We start from the raw sequence: 22,521 nt of genomic DNA, 5'->3' as shown, positions 1-22,521 counted from the left end.
TCCCTTTCATTTGGTATTCAAGGGGGTTGTGTATGGTATAACAGCTGGCTTCACATGCCTTTCAGAGTTTAGCCTAAGACTGCTTTGTCCACGTTACCATTAGGATAACTGGTCTACAAGGTTGAATTACAACCAATCATCATAAGGGTTGCTTGGCATGGTACAAAGTGATCACTAGAATTAGTGAGCATTATATACCAGGCCAACTTCTCACATTGGTGAGCAGCGGATTGGGATCTGAGCTTGCTGTTGTTTTACCATTACAATCTTTGAGATTATCATTTGAAAGATCATACAGGTACCTGCTAGGTACATATAAAACAAGACTAGTATACTTAAGTTCTACTGAACTTAGTTGTTGTAGAGCAAAGGGAGTAGCACACCCTAGCTACAACTACTAGATAGGTTTAGTAGGTAAACACCAGTGTAGGTAGATTGCAACACATCCACCCACACTAGAGCAATGTCTGGAACAGAGGGGTCCAGTGGACTTACTCCTGTTGAGAGTGACCCTCCAAGGGCACCATCCCAGTTTGCTATTTTTCCCTTTAAGGAATTAAGACAGCTTTGTGTCTTAAGGGGTCTGAAGACAGGGCCTACCCCTACTACAGACCACCTAAGAGAGCTCTTGGATCAGTCTGAGGCTCTAAAGACCTCTAAAGCAAACCCCACAGGGAATGCTGAAGGAGGCCATCCTTCAGAGGATGACACTGTAGACACCCCTGCCCCTATCATCCTAGTAGATGAGGAAGCCTCCACCACTGGAGCTCCTCAGGTAGATGAAGAGGAAGAAGAAGAAGAGGAGGAGGAGGTGGAGAGCAGTGAGTCAGATGATGACAGAGATAGTCAGGTGCTGGTCAGTAGACTGAACCAGGCTAACTTAAGTCAACTTGGGAATGAATCAGGTAACAACCCATTCAGACCCTCAGGTGGACTTAACCAGGGCCATAGGAGGAGAAGGCATCACTCAGGTGAATCCAATACCTCCCATGTCTCTAGAGGCTCTCATGGTCACTCCAGAAAGGAGATGACTAGCCCTCAGAGAAGGGAACATGAGGCCAAGATGAGAGAGGCTGAGCTTAGGATCCAGAGGCAAGAGTTAGAGGTTGCCCTGGCTAAGGAGAAACTTGCTAGAGCAAGACAGCCTAGAGAGAGTGGGGTAATAGAACCCACTGGTGGCAGCAATATCCACAAGGATAAAGACAGGTCCTTTGATACAAGAAACCTGAGTAAGATTGTGCCCCCCTACAAAGCTGGGGATGATATCCATAAATGGATCACTGCAATGGAGAGAGCCTGCAGAGTACAGCAGATCCCTCAGGAGCAGTGGGCAGCAATCTTGTGGCTCTCCTTTGAAGGTAGAGGCAGAGACAGACTCCTCACAGTTAGTGATGAGGATTCTAGAAACTACATGGTCCTGAAGAGTGCTCTGATTGATGGGTTAGGCTTAACCACTGAACAGTACAGGTTAATGTTCAGAGATACCCAGAAGACACAGACTCAGGACTGGTCTGAATTTGTTGAGTGTGCCACTAAGGCTCTGGAGGGCTGGTTGCTGGGAAGTAAGGTTACTGACTATACAGGATTGTATAATTTAATTATGAGAGAGCAAATCTTAAGTAATTGTCAAAATCAGCTTCTACATCAGCACCTGGTTGACTCTGATCTGACCTCCCCACAAGAATTGGGTAGGAGGGCAGACAAATGGGTCAGAACCAGGATCAGGCCTAAGAACCAGGGTGGTGACCAAAAGAAAGAGACTACCAAGCCTCAAGAGAAGGGTGGGGATAAAAGTAAGGAAAAGACGTCCCCAGGGCCCCAAAACTCCAAGAATGGGGGTGGGTCCCAAGACACTTCTACATCCCAGAAAAAGCCTTATTGTCATACCTGTAAACAGGTGGGGCATTACAAAACAGATAGCTGTTGTCCCAAGAATGGCAATAAGGAGAATATACCTCCAGGTAAGGCTCCAACACCTCCTGTCACTGTTAGCAGTGGTCCCCCAGGTGGTGGGAGCACCCCCAAGAATTTGGGTGGGTTTACTTTTGGAGGACAGGTGGACTCTGGCCTATCCAGGTCCCCTAACTCAGATACTCTTGTCTATGAGACTGGCATGGGGTTTGCCAATTTCACTGCTTGCCCAAACACTTTGAGCAAGTATAGACAGGAGCCCCTCATCAATGGCTTGAAAGTTGAGGCCTTCAGAGACACAGGGGCTAGCATCACCATGGTGGCTGAATGTCTAGTCCCCTCAAGGCAACTTTTACCTGATGCCAAATATCAGGTGACAAACATTGATGGCATAGAATCCAATCATCCCATGGCAGTAGTCAATCTTAGCTGGGGAGGTGTCACTGGCCCAAAGAGAGTGGCAGTGTCAGCAAACTTGCCTGTAGATTGCCTACTGGGTAATGATTTGGAAATCTCAGCCTGGGCTGAGGTTGAACAGCAAACCCATTCTAGAATGGTAAATCTCCATGGAAAGGTTAGTGGGGCTGTGATGGCTACAGCCCCAATCCAAGATGTCCTTCCTGAAAAGGTTGGGAGGGCTGAGCAAACCTCAGCCCCATCTTTAGATAACCTCCCTCCTGCAAAGAGTAGCAGGGCTGTACTAGTAACAGCCCATACCCAAACTGAGTCTCCTCCTGAAAAGGTTGGTGGGGCTGTGATGGCCACAGCCCAAACTCAAACTGATACATGGGTAGTGAAGCCTGAAATGATGGATCACTCCACCCAAACAGAGAGCATTGAGGAGGAAGAGAAATCTCCCTCCCACCAGACTTTAGGAAAGGATCAGCCTCCTCAGGGAACTGATCTTACCCCTGATGAAGGAACTGTCCCAGAGATTGTTAGGCCTGGCCTAACAGAGCCTCTGATGGCAGTGGACCCTTCTCAGGTGGGACCCAGTCTGAAGCAGGTAACCTGCCCCTCTCTACCTTGCCTTACTCAGCCCAGGGCTGCAGAGGACAAGAAGGACAGTGAGACCCAAAGGGCCCCCTGTCAAATAAAGCACCCCCATCAACAGATTAGGGGCACCGAAACTAGTAGCCCTAGTGAGGTGCAAACTTTAAAAACTCCTGAGGGATCCCCCTTAAAAGTAGTTAGGGACCTCCCCCAGATGGATATTGTTGGGCACAGCCAAACCTGGGACCCTAAGGGCCCAAACCTGAACTGTCCCTCCAGTAAGCCAAACAGAGGGACCCAGCCTCCAGCTTTAGGTAGCCAGAGGTTGACCCTGAGAGCACAGTGCAACTCAGTCAGAGAAAGAAAGGCACACATGGTGGAGAGTGATTGGAGGAAGCTGAGCCCTACAGAGGAAACTCACTTCAGTACTCCATCTCAACACCAGCCTTTGACTTTGCAAAGACACACCACAGGTAGAGATTCCCTATGGTGGAGACCCTCAGATACCCTTAGGGTGAGGGATTGCTTAGTGGACCATGAGACAGGGGGTTACCAAGCCAGAGCTGGTACTTCCTTATATGGCCACTTAGGCAATATAGGCTTACCTGGTCAAGGATAGCCTTATCTCCTTTCGTTTGGGGGGGGGTTATGTAGGAAGGTGGATATCTGACTATGGTTACCCCCAAACTTTTTGCCTGGTGTTTAGCTGGTTTTTGACTTAGTTGGCCTGGGATCCTGCTATTCAGGGCCCCAGGCTGATTGCTCTCTCCTTAAAATGGACTCCATGTACCTTAGGTGCATAACACAATTGGAATTGGTTCACCTTATAGGCCCCTGTAACAGTGTACCATAGGTACCCAGGGCATAGGTGTAGCCAAGGCCTACCAGGGGCTGCAGCATGTATTGTGCCACCCCTGGCCTGGCCTCCATATTTGACACAACTGGCTGATCACTCAGCTGGGGTAAGTTGGTGTAATCACCTCTTACTTAGGTACAGTATGCCTGTGCCTAACCCTAAACTGGACACATATGTTCCTATCAGCCACTCCTATGGAAGGCCTCATCAATCCTGGAGGCAGAGTGCTTGGAAATATGTGAGATGGTGCTCTAGCATGAGCTGAGCCTGTCTGCAGCTGTCGGGAACCACTCCCTAAGCTGTTCCGGGATATTGCCATACCATATACTCTTAAGTGCATTATAATCCTCGCGGTTAAATGCTATCTTTGGTTTGGCTTTATCAAAACATGTCGAGTAAGGTGTCATACGAATTGGAATACTATCCCCTCGCCAGTTCTGGCGACGGGGATAGCATTCCACCCTTCTAGAGGGACACGACATGTGTGTAGCCTTAACCCCGGTTAAAGTTAAACAGAGCCTCAGCATCACAAAATGGATGCTGCCACCACAGACACATGTCTGACCTCCTGCTGCTGGGAGTCCTTCCAGCGAGGAGGGCCTGGACAAAGGGTTTCCTGCCTGGGGAGGTGCGAGCACCACCCCAGACAGGGTTTTGTGTATTGGGTAGGACAGGGCTGAATAGATTGAGACATGCCTGGGGCACACAAGGTGTCCCTGTGCATAAGCCAGCCCAAACCGGTTCTGGGGCTTTCCAGCCCCAGTCCTGGCGAGGAGCTGGACAAAGGAGAGGGGGTGTAACCGCCCCCCTTCCTGGTTCCTCCCAGAGGAGGGACCTAGTAGGTGATCCACCCCCTAGATTGGAATAAGAGGGGGAGCAGTGCCATTGCACGGCAGATCATCCCGAAATCAACTTAAACTAAGAAGAAGACTGGACTTCGACATTCTGCTGCACAGAAGACTGAAGAAGAATCTCCCTTGTGGCCAAGGAGTGACCACCCTGTGAACACAGGTACCAACCAGCAACTCGACGTCTGCTTTGCCGCCGCCTCCCGCCGGAGCCCGAGCCCAGAGCCCGACAAGAACCAGATTCCCAGACCTCTCAGAGCCCGATCCACAGTCCCTGCAAAGAAGGGACCCGTGGAGGCACCGAGTGACGTGGGACCGGACCTCTTGGAAGACACTCGTAAAGCTGACTGCGCAGCTTCTGAGGCATCCTCGACGTTGTGCTTTGGGGACTGAGAACCCCCACCACCGAGCAGCCCTTGCACCGAAGATCAGCCCCCCAGCATCTCCACGATCTGCGTGGGGCCCTTTTGCACTGTGCCACTCGACGCGCCATCCCGGCCACTAGCCACGCGGCCAGCGGCCATCTTGGCGACGAACCCGAAGATTTAAACAGCAGGTCTGGTTGCTCCAGACCTACCCAAGCTCCTGTGAAAAGGAGCACCCGCTCTGACCTTGCTGGTCCGAGTGAACAGCATCTTTCAACTTCTGCGTGGCTTGCATTTGCCAAGGCCTGTTTGCTCCGATCAGGTCGCCGACACCGCCAACAGCGAGAAGCCTACGTGGGACAGCTCGTGACCGACTCCTGGACGTCCTCGACCCCGGGTATCCACGTGGCTGCTGAAAGAAGCTACCCGACAACGCCTGTTTGCACCCGACATCACCTGGTTCCACTCTGGTTCCACGGCAGTCACTGGCTAGTGACTTTGAACACTGTCCCCTCTGCTTTCAGGTCTTCACATCTACAGATCCACCCTTGGATCCACCGGAACTCTTCTCATCGAGCCGCCTGCAGCATCTCCTGCTCCAAGCACCATCGACCAGCGTGACGAAACCCGACACATCTTCGACCCTGTGCACCCGCTTCCTGTGGGTGAGGTAACTCAGCTCCGCCGGTGCTCCTGCACTGGTACACATCCCAAGGGCCTGTGTTTTAAGTTTCAGCTCCGTAGGTCACTCGGAAGGTTCCTAACTTTCTAACTTTGTGCTTTTTACGCACCATAGACTTTGTATTGAGAAGTGCGTGCACTTTGAACACTGCACCCGAGTCCCGTGGGCCTTTCCCGACTTAGTTATTTCCAGTCTCGAATAGCTCCAGCGATTCCCAAGGCCCTAGGCCTCTTCACTTTCCTCCTGGTATCTCTTATACCACTTATTTAGTATATGGTTTAGGTGGCCCCTAGGGCTCATCCATATTGTGCAACTTTTGTGTATTTTAAACTGTCTTGTGATTTTACGCTTGTGCTTCTGTGCTCATAAAGAGTCCAGGGGATTTTATAGTTAATAAATCAATATATATTTTCAATATATATCTGTGTGGTGTCCCTTTCATTTGGTATTCAAGGGGGTTGTGTATGGTATAACAGCTGGCTTCACATGCCTTTCAGAGTTTAGCCTAAGACTGCTTTGTCCACGTTACCATTAGGATAACTGGTCTACAAGGTTGAATTACAACCAATCATCATAAGGGTTGCTTGGCATGGTACAAAGTGATCACTAGAATTAGTGAGCATTATATACCAGGCCAACTTCTCACACTAGGCAATATCTAGCCTCTGAAAAAATATGCAAGATCCACCGATAAATCTGGCAAAAGTCCCTAACATTTTGTGCATACTTGTGCTCTCACCTGAATGTAGCGCCACCTTGTAGCTGTCGAAGGAAACTGCTGCTCACAAAATGTTTTATCAGAAGGCAAGTTGAGAGGAATCCAAGAGTCAGATGTCCATGGAAAGAACCACTCACTGAAGCAGGAATGTTGGAGGCTTCATATTCGCATAGTTTTCTGTCCAACGTCCACTCACGTCCCGAACGCTCCCAAACGCTCAAAAGCCTCACACCGGGCAAGCCCTCACCGGGTATATCTCTGGCTCCAAGGTAAAGCCAAATCCTGAGCATGCTAGTGCTAGGATCACAGAGCGAGAGAGAGATGGTTCAAGAGCTACTGTCTTGATAAAGGCCTGAAACGGCTAGTGCCTAAGAGTGTCTGACTTTCAGTTATGACTGATTGTGAGAGGGGAAGATGAAGTTTTTCTGCACCCAGCATGCCTTGGGATATACTTATGCAAATGAGGTGAGAGCCAGACCAATCCCATGCTACTCTGCCTAATGCTCCTTATCTGCATAAAAAGAACACTTTCACAACGGAGCAGAGTGGCGCAGCGGAAGCGTGCTGGGCCCATAACCCAGAGGTCGATGGATCGAAACCATCCTCTGCTAATTTTGCTTGATTTTACTTCCAAGGACCAAGCTGTCATTTCCACGCTACCAGCAAGGAAAAGCGCAAGCTTGTGCCAGCTATGTGAGAAAAGACTTCTCAACTATCTGTGTCTGCTGAAATACAAGAGAGGGATCGTCAAAAGCTCCACACTGTACTTTGAAAGTAAAGGCACACAATAATAAGCATGAATGATTGGTGGGACCTTCAAACACTTTTATGTGGAGGCTTTGAATTTCATTCTTCCCTTTTTTGTTCTGCTCTTATCTATCTCCTGGGCATTTCATGGAATGTTCTCTATTTCTCTTCCCTGCTTTGCTTCCCATGCTGCCTCTATGTGTTCATATCTATTATTTGTATTGCTGCTTTCCATTCTTCTCTTCTGCACAGCTTTGTCCTTGGTTTCAATCCCAGTTCCTTACCCTCTACAAAAACTTTCTATTGCTTTTCATGTTGGTATCTAAACCAAATGCACCATTGAAGCTGGTGCATGATAGTCATTGAACTCAGGGTCCTAATGTTTAGAACCGAGAGCGCAAAGATCAGAGGGCGTTGGTGGTATAGTGGTGAGCATAGCTGCCTTCCAAGCAGTTGACCAGGGTTCGATTCCCGGCCAACGCAGTACAAATACTTATATATTCTGCAAGCAGGATATATTTTAAAGCAACATTTCACAAAATGGTAATATAATTAAGAGGTTAATCAGCCATTATATAAAAAATAAACAAATATGTAGGCAAGCATTTCGATCGCCCCTTCTGCTATATTCATTGTCCTAATATATGATAAGTTTCATAAAGCAGAGTCACCACTCACATGTACTGGTAAAAAAATATGTTACAGTGGGCAGACAATGAAAGGGCTGAGGCCCGACCAGACATTTTAACTCCAGCATCTCTATGTTAAAAAGCATTTCCTAGGCAATATTTAGCCTCTGCAAAAAATATGCAAGATCCAGCAATAAATCTGGCAAAAGTCCCCAACATTTTGTGCATACTTGTGCCCTCACCTGAATGTAGCACCACCTTGTAGCCGTCGGAGGTAACTGCAGCTCACAAAATGTTTCATCAGAGGGCAAGTTTAGAGGAATCCAAAAGGCAGATGTCCATGGAAAGAGCCTCCGACTGCAGCAGGAAGTTTGGATGCTTCAAATTTGCATAGCTTCCAGTCCAACGTCCTCTCATGTACCGAACGCTCCCAAACGCTCTAAAGCCTTATACCGGCAAGCCCTCACCGGGTAGATCTCTGGCTCCCAGGTAAAGCCAAATACTGAGCATGCAAGCACTAGGATCACAGAGAGAGAGAGAGACAGAGAGCGTCGGAGAGCTGTTGTCTTGTTAAAGGCCTGAAACGGCTAGTGAATAAGAGGGTCTGGACTTTCAGTTGTGACTGATTGTGAGAGGGGAAGATAAAGATTTTCTGCACCCAGTATGCCTTGCGATATACTTAGGCAAATGAGGTGAGAGCCCGACCAATCCCACGTCACTTCTCTGAATGCCTCCTCATCTGCATAAAGAGAACACTTTCACAAAGGAGCAGAGTGGCGCAGCGGAAGCGTGCTGGGCCCATAACCCAGAGGTCGATGGATCGAAACCATCCTCTGCTAATTTTGCTTGATTTTCCTTCCAAGGACCAAGCTGTCATTTCCACATAGCCAGAAAGGAAAAGTGCAAGCTTGTACCAGCTATGTGAGAAAAGACTTCTCAACTATTCGTGTCTGTGTAATACAAGAGTGATCGTGAAAGGTACAACCCTGTACTTTGAAAGTAAAGACACACAATTATAACCATAAATGACTGGTGGGAGCTTCACACAACTTTCTGGGCATGCTTTGAATTTCATTCTTCCCTTTTTGTTCTGCTCTTATCTATCTCCTGGGCATTTCATGGAATGTTCTCTTTCTCTTCCCTGCTTTGCTTCCCATGCTGCCTATATATGCTCATTTCTACTATTTGTACTGTTGCTTTTCATTTCTTCTCTTCTGCACAACTTTGTCCTTGGTTTCAATCCCCAGTTCCTTACCCTCTGCAAAAAACGTTCTACTGCTTCTCATGTTGGTATCTAAACCAAATGCACCATTGAAGCTGGTGCAAGATAGTCATTGATTTCTGCAACGTAATATTTAGAACCGAGAGCTAACACATCAGAGGGCGTTGGTGGTATAGTGGTGAGCATAGCTGCTTCCCAAGCAGTTGACCCGGGTTCTATTCCCGGCCAACGCACTGAAAATACTTATATATTCTGCAAGCAGGATATATTGTAATGCAACATGTCACAAAATGGAAATTTCACGAACAGATTAATCAGCCATATATAAAAAAATAAACAAATACGTGGGCAAACATCTCAATCGCACCTTCTGCTACATACATTGTCCTAATATATGATAAGTTTCATAAAGCAGAGTCACAACACACATGTGCTGGTAATAAATTTGTTACAGTGGGCAAACAATGGAAGGGCTGAGGCCCGACCAGACATTGTAACTCCAGCATCTCTATGTTAAAAAGCATTTCTAGGCAATATCTAGCCTCTGAAAAAAATATGCAAGATCCACCGATAAATCTGGCAAAAGTCCCTAACATTTTGTGCATACTTGTGCTCTCACCTGAATGTAGCGCCACCTTGTAGCTGTCGAAGGAAACTGCTGCTCACAAAATGTTTTATCAGAAGGCAAGTTGAGAGGAATCCAAGAGTCAGATGTCCATGGAAAGAACCACTCACTGAAGCAGGAATGTTGGAGGCTTCATATTCGCATAGTTTCCTGTCCAACGTCCACAACGCTCCCAAACGCTCAAAAGCCTCACACCGGGCAAGCCCTCACCGGGTATATCTCTGGCTCCAAGGTAAAGCCAAATCCTGAGCATGCTAGTGCTAGGATCACAGAGCGAGAGAGAGATGGTTCAAGAGCTACTGTCTTGATAAAGGCCTGAAACGGCTAGTGCCTAAGAGTGTCTGACTTTCAGTTATGACTGATTGTGAGAGGGGAAGATGAAGTTTTTCTGCACCCAGCATGCCTTGGGATATACTTATGCAAATGAGGTGAGAGCCAGACCAATCCCATGCTACTCTGCCTAATGCTCCTTATCTGCATAAAAAGAACACTTTCACAACGGAGCAGAGTGGCGCAGCGGAAGCGTGCTGGGCCCATAACCCAGAGGTCGATGGATCGAAACCATCCTCTGCTAATTTTGCTTGATTTTACTTCCAAGGACCAAGCTGTCATTTCCACGCTACCAGCAAGGAAAAGCGCAAGCTTGTGCCAGCTATGTGAGAAAAGACTTCTCAACTATCTGTGTCTGCTGAAATACAAGAGAGGGATCGTCAAAGGCTCCACACTGTACTTTGAAAGTAAAGGCACACAATAATAAGCATGAATGACTGGTGGGACCTTCAAACACTTTTATGTGGAGGCTTTGAATTTCATTCTTCCCTTTTTTGTTCTGCTCTTATCTATCTCCTGGGCATTTCATGGAATGTTCTCTATTTCTCTTCCCTGCTTTGCTTCCCATGCTGCCTCTATGTGTTCATATCTATTATTTGTATTGCTGCTTTCCATTCTTCTCTTCTGCACAGCTTTGTCCTTGGTTTCAATCCCAGTTCCTTACCCTCTACAAAAACTTTCTATTGCTTTTCATGTTGGTATCTAAACCAAATGCACCATTGAAGCTGGTGCATGATAGTCATTGAACTCAGGGTCCTAATGTTTAGAACCGAGAGCGCAAAGATCAGAGGGCGTTGGTGGTATAGTGGTGAGCATAGCTGCCTTCCAAGCAGTTGACCCGGGTTCGATTCCCGGCCAACGCAGTACAAATACTTATATATTCTGCAAGCAGGATATATTTTAAAGCAACATTTCACAAAATGGTAATATAATTAAGAGGTTAATCAGCCATTATATAAAAAATAAACAAATATGTAGGCAAGCATTTCGATCGCCCCTTCTGCTATATTCATTGTCCTAATATATGATAAGTTTCATAAAGCAGAGTCACCACTCACATGTACTGGTAAAAAAATATGTTACAGTGGGCAGACAATGAAAGGGCTGAGGCCCAACCAGACATTTTAACTCCAGCATCTCTATGTTAAAAAGCATTTCCTAGGCAATATTTAGCCTCTGAAAAAATATGCAAGATCCAGCAATAAATCTGGCAAAAGTCCCCAACATTTTGTGCATACTTGTGCCCTCACCTGAATGTAGCACCACCTTGTAGCCGTCGGAGGTAACTGCAGCTCACAAAATGTTTCCTCAGAGGGCAAGTTTAGAGGAATCCAAAAGGCAGATGTCCATGGAAAGAGCCTCCGACTGCAGCAGGAAGTTTGGATGCTTCAAATTTGCATAGCTTCCAGTCCAACGTCCTCTCATGTACCGAACGCTCCCAAACGCTCTAAAGCCTTATACCGGCAAGCCCTCACCGGGTAGATCTCTGGCTCCCAGGAAAAGCCAAATACTGAGCATGCAAGCACTAGGATCACAGAGAGAGAGAGAGACAGAGAGCGTCGGAGAGCTGTTGTCTTGTTAAAGGCCTGAAACGGCTAGTGCCTAAGAGGGTCTGGACTTTCAGTTGTGACTGATTGTGAGAGGGGAAGATAAAGATTTTCTGCACCCAGCATGCCTTGCGATATACTTAGGCAAATGAGGTGAGAGCCCGACCAATCCCACGTCACTTCTCTGAATGCCTCCTCATCTGCATAAAGAGAACACTTTCACAAAGGAGCAGAGTGGCGCAGCGGAAGCGTGCTGGGCCCATAACCCAGAGGTCGATGTATCGAAACCATCCTCTGCTAATTTTGCTTGATTTTCCTTCCAAGGACCAAGCTGTCATTTCCACATAGCCAGAAAGGAAAAGTGCAAGCTTGTGCCAGCTATGTGAGAAAAGACTTCTCAACTATTCGTGTCTGTGTAATACAAGAGTGATCGTGAAAGGTACAACCCTGTACTTTGAAAGTAAAGACACACAATTATAACCATAAATGACTGACTGGTGGGAGCTTCACACAACTTTCTGGGCATGCTTTGAATTTCATTCTTCCCTTTTTGTTCTGCTCTTATATATCTCCTGGGCATTTCATGGAATGTTCTCTTTCTCTTCCCTGCTTTGCTTCCCATGCTGCCTATATATGCTCATTTCTACTATTTGTACTGTTGCTTTTCATTTCTTCTCTTCTGCACAACTTTGTCCTTGGTTTCAATCCCCAGTTCCTTACCCTCTGCAAAAAACGTTCTACTGCTTCTCATGTTGGTATCTAAACCAAATGCACCATTGAAGCTGGTGCAAGATAGTCATTGATTTCTGCAACGTAATATTTAGAACCGAGAGCTAACACATCAGAGGGCGTTGGTGGTATAGTGGTGAGCATAGCTGCTTCCCAAGCAGTTGACCCAGGTTTGATTCCCGGCCAACGCACTGAAAATACTTATATATTCTGCAAGCAGGATATATTGTAATGCAACATGTCACAAAATGGAAATTTCACGAACAGATTAATCAGCCATATATAAAAAAATAAACAAATACGTGGGCAAACATCTCAATCGCACCTTCTGCTACATACATTGTCCTAATATATGATAAGTTTCATAAAGCAGAGTCACAACACACATGTGCTGGTAATAAATTTGTTACAGTGGGCAAACAATGGAAGGGCTGAGGCCCGACCAGACATTGTAACTCCAGCATCTCTATGTTAAAAAGCATTTCTAGGCAATATCTAGCCTCTGAAAAAATATGCAAGATCCACCGATAAATCTGGCAAAAGTCCCTAACATTTTGTGCATACTTGTGCTCTCACCTGAATGTAGCGCCACCTTGTAGCTGTCGAAGGAAACTGCTGCTCACAAAATGTTTTATCAGAAGGCAAGTTGAGAGGAATCCAAGAGTCAGATGTCCATGGAAAGAACCACTCACTGAAGCAGGAATGTTGGAGGCTTCATATTCGCATAGTTTCCTGTCCAACGTCCACTCACGTCCCGAACGCTCCCAAACGCTCAAAAGCCTCACACCGGGCAAGCCCTCACCGGGTATATCTCTGGCTCCAAGGTAAAGCCAAATCCTGAGCATGCTAGTGCTAGGATCACAGAGCGAGAGAGAGATGGTTCAAGAGCTACTGTCTTGATAAAGGCCTGAAACGGCTAGTGCCTAAGAGTGTCTGACTTTCAGTTATGACTGATTGTGAGAGGGGAAGATGAAGTTTTTCTGCACCCAGCATGCCTTGGGATATACTTATGCAAATGAGGTGAGAGCCAGACCAATCCCATGCTACTCTGCCTAATGCTCCTTATCTGCATAAAAAGAACACTTTCACAACGGAGCAGAGTGGCGCAGCGGAAGCGTGCTGGGCCCATAACCCAGAGGTCGATGGATCGAAACCATCCTCTGCTAATTTTGCTTGATTTTACTTCCAAGGACCAAGCTGTCATTTCCACGCTACCAGCAAGGAAAAGCGCAAGCTTGTGCCAGCTATGTGAGAAAAGACTTCTCAACTATCTGTGTCTGCTGAAATACAAGAGAGGGATCGTCAAAAGCTCCACACTGTACTTTGAAAGTAAAGGCACACAATAATAAGCATGAATGACTGGTGGGACCTTCAAACACTTTTATGTGGAGGCTTTGAATTTCATTCTTCCCTTTTTTGTTCTGCTCTTATCTATCTCCTGGGCATTTCATGGAATGTTCTCTATTTCTCTTCTCTGCTTTGCTTCCCATGCTGCCTCTATGTGTTCATATCTATTATTTGTATTGCTGCTTTCCATTCTTCTCTTCTGCACAGCTTTGTCCTTGGTTTCAATCCCAGTTCCTTACCCTCTACAAAAACTTTCTATTGCTTTTCATGTTGGTATCTAAACCAAATGCACCATTGAAGCTGGTGCATGATAGTCATTGAACTCAGGGTCCTAATGTTTAGAACCGAGAGCACAAAGATCAGAGGGCGTTGGTGGTATAGTGGTGAGCATAGCTGCCTTCCAAGCAGTTGACCCGGGTTCGATTCCCGGCCAACGCAGTACAAATACTTATATATTCTGCAAGCAGGATATATTTTAAAGCAACATTTCACAAAATGGTAATATAATTAAGAGGTTAATCAGCCATTATATAAAAAATAAACAAATATGTAGGCAAGCATTTCGATCGCCCCTTCTGCTATATTCATTGTCCTAATATATGATAAGTTTCATAAAGCAGAGTCACCACTCACATGTACTGGTAAAAAAATATGTTACAGTGGGCAGACAATGAAAGGGCTGAGGCCCGACCAGACATTTTAACTCCAGCATCTCTATGTTAAAAAGCATTTCCGAGGCAATATTTAGCCTCTGAAAAAAATATGCAAGGTCCAGCAATAAATCTGGCAAAAGTCCCCAACATTTTGTGCATACTTGTGCCCTCACCTGAATGTAGCACCACCTTGTAGCCGTCGGAGGTAACTGCAGCTCACAAAATGTTTCATCAGAGGGCAAGTTTAGAGGAATCCAAAAGGCAGATGTCCATGGAAAGAGCCTCCGACTGCAGCAGGAAGTTTGGATGCTTCAAATTTGCATAGCTTCCAGTCCAACGTCCTCTCATGTACCGAACGCTCCCAAACGCTCTAAAGCCTTATACCGGCAAGCCCTCACCGGGTAGATCTCTGGCTCCCAGGAAAAGCCAAATACTGAGCATGCAAGCACTAGGATCACAGAGAGAGAGAGAGACAGAGAGCGTCGGAGAGCTGTTGTCTTGTTAAAGGCCTGAAACGGCTAGTGCCTAAGAGGGTCTGGACTTTCAGTTGTGACTGATTGTGAGAGGGGAAGATAAAGATTTTCTGCACCCAGCATGCCTTGCGATATACTTAGGCAAATGAGGTGAGAGCCCGACCAATCCCACGTCACTTCTCTGAATGCCTCCTCATCTGCATAAAGAGAACACTTTCACAAAGGAGCAGAGTGGCGCAGCGGAAGCGTGCTGGGCCCATAACCCAGAGGTCGATGGATCGAAACCATCCTCTGCTAATTTTGCTTGATTTTCCTTCCAAGGACCAAGCTGTCATTTCCACATAGCCAGAAAGGAAAAGTGCAAGCTTGTACCAGCTATGTGAGAAAAGACTTCTCAACTATTCGTGTCTGTGTAATACAAGAGTGATCGTGAAAGGTACAACCCTGTACTTTGAAAGTAAAGACACACAATTATAACCATAAATGACTGGTGGGAGCTTCACACAACTTTCTGGGCATGCTTTGAATTTCATTCTTCCCTTTTTGTTCTGCTCTTATCTATCTCCTGGGCATTTCATGGAATGTTCTCTTTCTCTTCCCTGCTTTGCTTCCCATGCTGCCTATATATGCTCATTTCTACTATTTGTACTGTTGCTTTTCATTTCTTCTCTTCTGCACAACTTTGTCCTTGGTTTCAATCCCCAGTTCCTTACCCTCTGCAAAAAACGTTCTACTGCTTCTCATGTTGGTATCTAAACCAAATGCACCATTGAAGCTGGTGCAAGATAGTCATTGATTTCTGCAACGTAATATTTAGAACCGAGAGCTAACACATCAGAGGGCGTTGGTGGTATAGTGGTGAGCATAGCTGCTTCCCAAGCAGTTGACCCGGGTTCTATTCCCGGCCAACGCACTGAAAATACTTATATATTCTGCAAGCAGGATATATTGTAATGCAACATGTCACAAAATGGAAATTTCACGAACAGATTAATCAGCCATATATAAAAAAATAAACAAATACGTGGGCAAACATCTCAATCGCACCTTCTGCTACATACATTGTCCTAATATATGATAAGTTTCATAAAGCAGAGTCACAACACACATGTGCTGGTAATAAATTTGTTACAGTGGGCAAACAATGGAAGGGCTGAGGCCCGACCAGACATTGTAACTCCAGCATCTCTATGTTAAAAAGCATTTCTAGGCAATATCTAGCCTCTGAAAAAAATATGCAAGATCCACCGATAAATCTGGCAAAAGTCCCTAACATTTTGTGCATACTTGTGCTCTCACCTGAATGTAGCGCCACCTTGTAGCTGTCGAAGGAAACTGCTGCTCACAAAATGTTTTATCAGAAGGCAAGTTGAGAGGAATCCAAGAGTCAGATGTCCATGGAAAGAACCACTCACTGAAGCAGGAATGTTGGAGGCTTCATATTCGCATAGTTTCCTGTCCAACGTCCACAACGCTCCCAAACGCTCAAAAGCCTCACACCGGGCAAGCCCTCACCGGGTATATCTCTGGCTCCAAGGTAAAGCCAAATCCTGAGCATGCTAGTGCTAGGATCACAGAGCGAGAGAGAGATGGTTCAAGAGCTACTGTCTTGATAAAGGCCTGAAACGGCTAGTGCCTAAGAGTGTCTGACTTTCAGTTATGACTGATTGTGAGAGGGGAAGATGAAGTTTTTCTGCACCCAGCATGCCTTGGGATATACTTATGCAAATGAGGTGAGAGCCAGACCAATCCCATGCTACTCTGCCTAATGCTCCTTATCTGCATAAAAAGAACACTTTCACAAGGGAGCAGAGTGGCGCAGCGGAAGCGTGCTGGGCCCATAACCCAGAGGTCGATGGATCGAAACCATCCTCTGCTAATTTTGCTTGATTTTACTTCCAAGGACCAAGCTGTCATTTCCACGCTACCAGCAAGGAAAAGCGCAAGCTTGTGCCAGCTATGTGAGAAAAGACTTCTCAACTATCTGTGTCTGCTGAAATACAAGAGAGGGATCGTCAAAGGCTCCACACTGTACTTTGAAAGTAAAGGCACACAATAATAAGCATGAATGACTGGTGGGACCTTCAAACACTTTTATGTGGAGGCTTTGAATTTCATTCTTCCCTTTTTTGTTCTGCTCTTATCTATCTCCTGGGCATTTCATGGAATGTTCTCTATTTCTCTTCCCTGCTTTGCTTCCCATGCTGCCTCTATGTGTTCATATCTATTATTTGTATTGCTGCTTTCCATTCTTCTCTTCTGCACAGCTTTGTCCTTGGTTTCAATCCCAGTTCCTTACCCTCTACAAAAACTTTCTATTGCTTTTCATGTTGGTATCTAAACCAAATGCACCATTGAAGCTGGTGCATGATAGTCATTAAACTCAGGGTCCTAATGTTTAGAACCGAGAGCGCAAAGATCAGAGGGCGTTGGTGGTATAGTGGTGAGCATAGCTGCCTTCCAAGCAGTTGACCCGGGTTCGATTCCCGGCCAACGCAGTACAAATACTTATATATTCTGCAAGCAGGATATATTTTAAAGCAACATTTCACAAAATGGTAATATAATTAAGAGGTTAATCAGCCATTATATAAAAAATAAACAAATATGTAGGCAAGCATTTCGATCGCCCCTTCTGCTATATTCATTGTCCTAATATATGATAAGTTTCATAAAGCAGAGTCACCACTCACATGTACTGGTAAAAAAATATGTTACAGTGGGCAGACAATGAAAGGGCTGAGGCCCAACCAGACATTTTAACTCCAGCATCTCTATGTTAAAAAGCATTTCCTAGGCAATATTTAGCCTCTGAAAAAATATGCAAGATCCAGCAATAAATCTGGCAAAAGTCCCCAACATTTTGTGCATACTTGTGCCCTCACCTGAATGTAGCACCACCTTGTAGCCGTCGGAGGTAACTGCAGCTCACAAAATGTTTCATCAGAGGGCAAGTTTAGAGGAATCCAAAAGGCAGATGTCCATGGAAAGAGCCTCCGACTGCAGCAGGAAGTTTGGATGCTTCAAATTTGCATAGCTTCCAGTCCAACGTCCTCTCATGTACCGAACGCTCCCAAACGCTCTAAAGCCTTATACCGGCAAGCCCTCACCGGGTAGATCTCTGGCTCCCAGGAAAAGCCAAATACTGAGCATGCAAGCACTAGGATCACAGAGAGAGAGAGAGACAGAGAGCGTCGGAGAGCTGTTGTCTTGTTAAAGGCCTGAAACGGCTAGTGCCTAAGAGGGTCTGGACTTTCAGTTGTGACTGATTGTGAGAGGGGAAGATAAAGATTTTCTGCACCCAGCATGCCTTGCGATATACTTAGGCAAATGAGGTGAGAGCCCGACCAATCCCACGTCACTTCTCTGAATGCCTCCTCATCTGCATAAAGAGAACACTTTCACAAAGGAGCAGAGTGGCGCAGCGGAAGCGTGCTGGGCCCATAACCCAGAGGTCGATGTATCGAAACCATCCTCTGCTAATTTTGCTTGATTTTCCTTCCAAGGACCAAGCTGTCATTTCCACATAGCCAGAAAGGAAAAGTGCAAGCTTGTGCCAGCTATGTGAGAAAAGACTTCTCAACTATTCGTGTCTGTGTAATACAAGAGTGATCGTGAAAGGTACAACCCTGTACTTTGAAAGTAAAGACACACAATTATAACCATAAATGACTGACTGGTGGGAGCTTCACACAACTTTCTGGGCATGCTTTGAATTTCATTCTTCCCTTTTTGTTCTGCTCTTATATATCTCCTGGGCATTTCATGGAATGTTCTCTTTCTCTTCCCTGCTTTGCTTCCCATGCTGCCTATATATGCTCATTTCTACTATTTGTACTGTTGCTTTTCATTTCTTCTCTTCTGCACAACTTTGTCCTTGGTTTCAATCCCCAGTTCCTTACCCTCTGCAAAAAACGTTCTACTGCTTCTCATGTTGGTATCTAAACCAAATGCACCATTGAAGCTGGTGCAAGATAGTCATTGATTTCTGCAACGTAATATTTAGAACCGAGAGCTAACACATCAGAGGGCGTTGGTGGTATAGTGGTGAGCATAGCTGCTTCCTAAGCAGTTGACCCGGGTTTGATTCCCGGCCAACGCACTGAAAATACTTATATATTCTGCAAGCAGGATATATTGTAATGCAACATGTCACAAAATGGAAATTTCACGAACAGATTAATCAGCCATATATAAAAAAATAAACAAATACGTGGGCAAACATCTCAATCGCACCTTCTGCTACATACATTGTCCTAATATATGATAAGTTTCATAAAGCAGAGTCACAACACACATGTGCTGGTAATAAATTTGTTACAGTGGGCAAACAATGGAAGGGCTGAGGCCCGACCAGACATTGTAACTCCAGCATCTCTATGTTAAAAAGCATTTCTAGGCAATATCTAGCCTCTGAAAAAATATGCAAGATCCACCGATAAATCTGGCAAAAGTCCCTAACATTTTGTGCATACTTGTGCTCTCACCTGAATGTAGCGCCACCTTGTAGCTGTCGAAGGAAACTGCTGCTCACAAAATGTTTTATCAGAAGGCAAGTTGAGAGGAATCCAAGAGTCAGATGTCCATGGAAAGAACCACTCACTGAAGCAGGAATGTTGGAGGCTTCATATTCGCATAGTTTCCTGTCCAACGTCCACAACGCTCCCAAACGCTCAAAAGCCTCACACCGGGCAAGCCCTCACCGGGTATATCTCTGGCTCCAAGGTAAAGCCAAATCCTGAGCATGCTAGTGCTAGGATCACAGAGCGAGAGAGAGATGGTTCAAGAGCTACTGTCTTGATAAAGGCCTGAAACGGCTAGTGCCTAAGAGTGTCTGACTTTCAGTTATGACTGATTGTGAGAGGGGAAGATGAAGTTTTTCTGCACCCAGCATGCCTTGGGATATACTTATGCAAATGAGGTGAGAGCCAGACCAATCCCATGCTACTCTGCCTAATGCTCCTTATCTGCATAAAAAGAACACTTTCACAACGGAGCAGAGTGGCGCAGCGGAAGCGTGCTGGGCCCATAACCCAGAGGTCGATGGATCGAAACCATCCTCTGCTAATTTTGCTTGATTTTACTTCCAAGGACCAAGCTGTCATTTCCACGCTACCAGCAAGGAAAAGCGCAAGCTTGTGCCAGCTATGTGAGAAAAGACTTCTCAACTATCTGTGTCTGCTGAAATACAAGAGAGGGATCGTCAAAAGCTCCACACTGTACTTTGAAAGTAAAGGCACACAATAATAAGCATGAATGACTGGTGGGACCTTCAAACACTTTTATGTGGAGGCTTTGAATTTCATTCTTCCCTTTTTTGTTCTGCTCTTATCTATCTCCTGGGCATTTCATGGAATGTTCTCTATTTCTCTTCCCTGCTTTGCTTCCCATGCTGCCTCTATGTGTTCATATCTATTATTTGTATTGCTGCTTTCCATTCTTCTCTTCTGCACAGCTTTGTCCTTGGTTTCAATCCCAGTTCCTTACCCTCTACAAAAACTTTCTATTGCTTTTCATGTTGGTATCTAAACCAAATGCACCATTGAAGCTGGTGCATGATAGTCATTGAACTCAGGGTCCTAATGTTTAGAACCGAGAGCACAAAGATCAGAGGGCGTTGGTGGTATAGTGGTGAGCATAGCTGCCTTCCAAGCAGTTGACCCGGGTTCGATTCCCGGCCAACGCAGTACAAATACTTATATATTCTGCAAGCAGGATATATTTTAAAGCAACATTTCACAAAATGGTAATATAATTAAGAGGTTAATCAGCCATTATATAAAAAATAAACAAATATGTAGGCAAGCATTTCGATCGCCCCTTCTGCTATATTCATTGTCCTAATATATGATAAGTTTCATAAAGCAGAGTCACCACTCACATGTACTGGTAAAAAAATATGTTACAGTGGGCAGACAATGAAAGGGCTGAGGCCCGACCAGACATTTTAACTCCAGCATCTCTATGTTAAAAAGCATTTCCGAGGCAATATTTAGCCTCTGAAAAAAATATGCAAGGTCCAGCAATAAATCTGGCAAAAGTCCCCAACATTTTGTGCATACTTGTGCCCTCACCTGAATGTAGCACCACCTTGTAGCCGTCGGAGGTAACTGCAGCTCACAAAATGTTTCATCAGAGGGCAAGTTTAGAGGAATCCAAAAGGCAGATGTCCATGGAAAGAGCCTCAGACTGCAGCAGGAAGTTTGGATGCTTCAAATTTGCATAGCTTCCAGTCCAACGTCCTCTCATGTACCGAACGCTCCCAAACGCTCTAAAGCCTTATACCGGCAAGCCCTCACCGGGTAGATCTCTGGCTCCCAGGAAAAGCCAAATACTGAGCATGCAAGCACTAGGATCACAGAGAGAGAGAGAGACAGAGAGCGTCGGAGAGCTGTTGTCTTGTTAAAGGCCTGAAACGGCTAGTGCCTAAGAGGGTCTGGACTTTCAGTTGTGACTGATTGTGAGAGGGGAAGATAAAGATTTTCTGCACCCAGCATGCCTTGCGATATACTTAGGCAAATGAGGTGAGAGCCCGACCAATCCCACGTCACTTCTCTGAATGCCTCCTCATCTGCATAAAGAGAACACTTTCACAAAGGAGCAGAGTGGCGCAGCGGAAGCGTGCTGGGCCCATAACCCAGAGGTCGATGGATCGAAACCATCCTCTGCTAATTTTGCTTGATTTTCCTTCCAAGGACCAAGCTGTCATTTCCACATAGCCAGAAAGGAAAAGTGCAAGCTTGTACCAGCTATGTGAGAAAAGACTTCTCAACTATTCGTGTCTGTGTAATACAAGAGTGATCGTGAAAGGTACAACCCTGTACTTTGAAAGTAAAGACACACAATTATAACCATAAATGACTGGTGGGAGCTTCACACAACTTTCTGGGCATGCTTTGAATTTCATTCTTCCCTTTTTGTTCTGCTCTTATCTATCTCCTGGGCATTTCATGGAATGTTCTCTTTCTCTTCCCTGCTTTGCTTCCCATGCTGCCTATATATGCTCATTTCTACTATTTGTACTGTTGCTTTTCATTTCTTCTCTTCTGCACAACTTTGTCCTTGGTTTCAATCCCCAGTTCCTTACCCTCTGCAAAAAACGTTCTACTGCTTCTCATGTTGGTATCTAAACCAAATGCACCATTGAAGCTGGTGCAAGATAGTCATTGATTTCTGCAACGTAATATTTAGAACCGAGAGCTAACACATCAGAGGGCGTTGGTGGTATAGTGGTGAGCATAGCTGCTTCCCAAGCAGTTGACCCGGGTTCTATTCCCGGCCAACGCACTGAAAATACTTATATATTCTGCAAGCAGGATATATTGTAATGCAACATGTCACAAAATGGAAATTTCACGAACAGATTAATCAGCCATATATAAAAAAATAAACAAATACGTGGGCAAACATCTCAATCGCACCTTCTGCTACATACATTGTCCTAATATATGATAAGTTTCATAAAGCAGAGTCACAACACACATGTGCTGGTAATAAATTTGTTACAGTGGGCAAACAATGGAAGGGCTGAGGCCCGACCAGACATTGTAACTCCAGCATCTCTATGTTAAAAAGCATTTCTAGGCAATATCTAGCCTCTGAAAAAAATATGCAAGATCCACCGATAAATCTGGCAAAAGTCCCTAACATTTTGTGCATACTTGTGCTCTCACCTGAATGTAGCGCCACCTTGTAGCTGTCGAAGGAAACTGCTGCTCACAAAATGTTTTATCAGAAGGCAAGTTGAGAGGAATCCAAGAGTCAGATGTCCATGGAAAGAACCACTCACTGAAGCAGGAATGTTGGAGGCTTCATATTCGCATAGTTTCCTGTCCAACGTCCACAA

At 45.5% G+C, this 22,521-nt stretch overlaps 5 non-coding genes across 5 annotated transcripts; all 5 read left to right on the top strand.

Annotated features, from left to right (window-relative positions):
- Positions 1-10,717: 10,717 nt before the first annotated feature.
- Positions 10,718-10,789, top strand: TRNAG-UCC (transfer RNA glycine (anticodon UCC)). The gene has a single exon. It is a non-coding gene; the product is annotated as a tRNA-Gly (tRNA).
- Positions 10,790-13,915: 3,126 nt separating this feature from the next.
- Positions 13,916-13,987, top strand: TRNAG-UCC (transfer RNA glycine (anticodon UCC)). The gene has a single exon. It is a non-coding gene; the product is annotated as a tRNA-Gly (tRNA).
- A 3,114-nt stretch (positions 13,988-17,101) lies between these two features.
- Positions 17,102-17,173, top strand: TRNAG-UCC (transfer RNA glycine (anticodon UCC)). The gene has a single exon. It is a non-coding gene; the product is annotated as a tRNA-Gly (tRNA).
- Positions 17,174-18,705: 1,532 nt separating this feature from the next.
- TRNAR-CCU (transfer RNA arginine (anticodon CCU)) lies at positions 18,706-18,777 on the top strand. Its single transcript has one exon. It is a non-coding gene; the product is annotated as a tRNA-Arg (tRNA).
- A 1,512-nt stretch (positions 18,778-20,289) lies between these two features.
- Positions 20,290-20,361, top strand: TRNAG-UCC (transfer RNA glycine (anticodon UCC)). The gene has a single exon. It is a non-coding gene; the product is annotated as a tRNA-Gly (tRNA).
- Positions 20,362-22,521: the final 2,160 nt, after the last annotated feature.

This window comes from Lissotriton vulgaris, chromosome 9 (genome assembly GCF_964263255.1).
Source record: "Lissotriton vulgaris chromosome 9, aLisVul1.2, whole genome shotgun sequence".
Taxonomy (NCBI): Eukaryota; Metazoa; Chordata; class Amphibia; order Caudata; family Salamandridae; genus Lissotriton; species Lissotriton vulgaris.
This window is presented reverse-complemented; position numbering and strand designations above follow the sequence as displayed.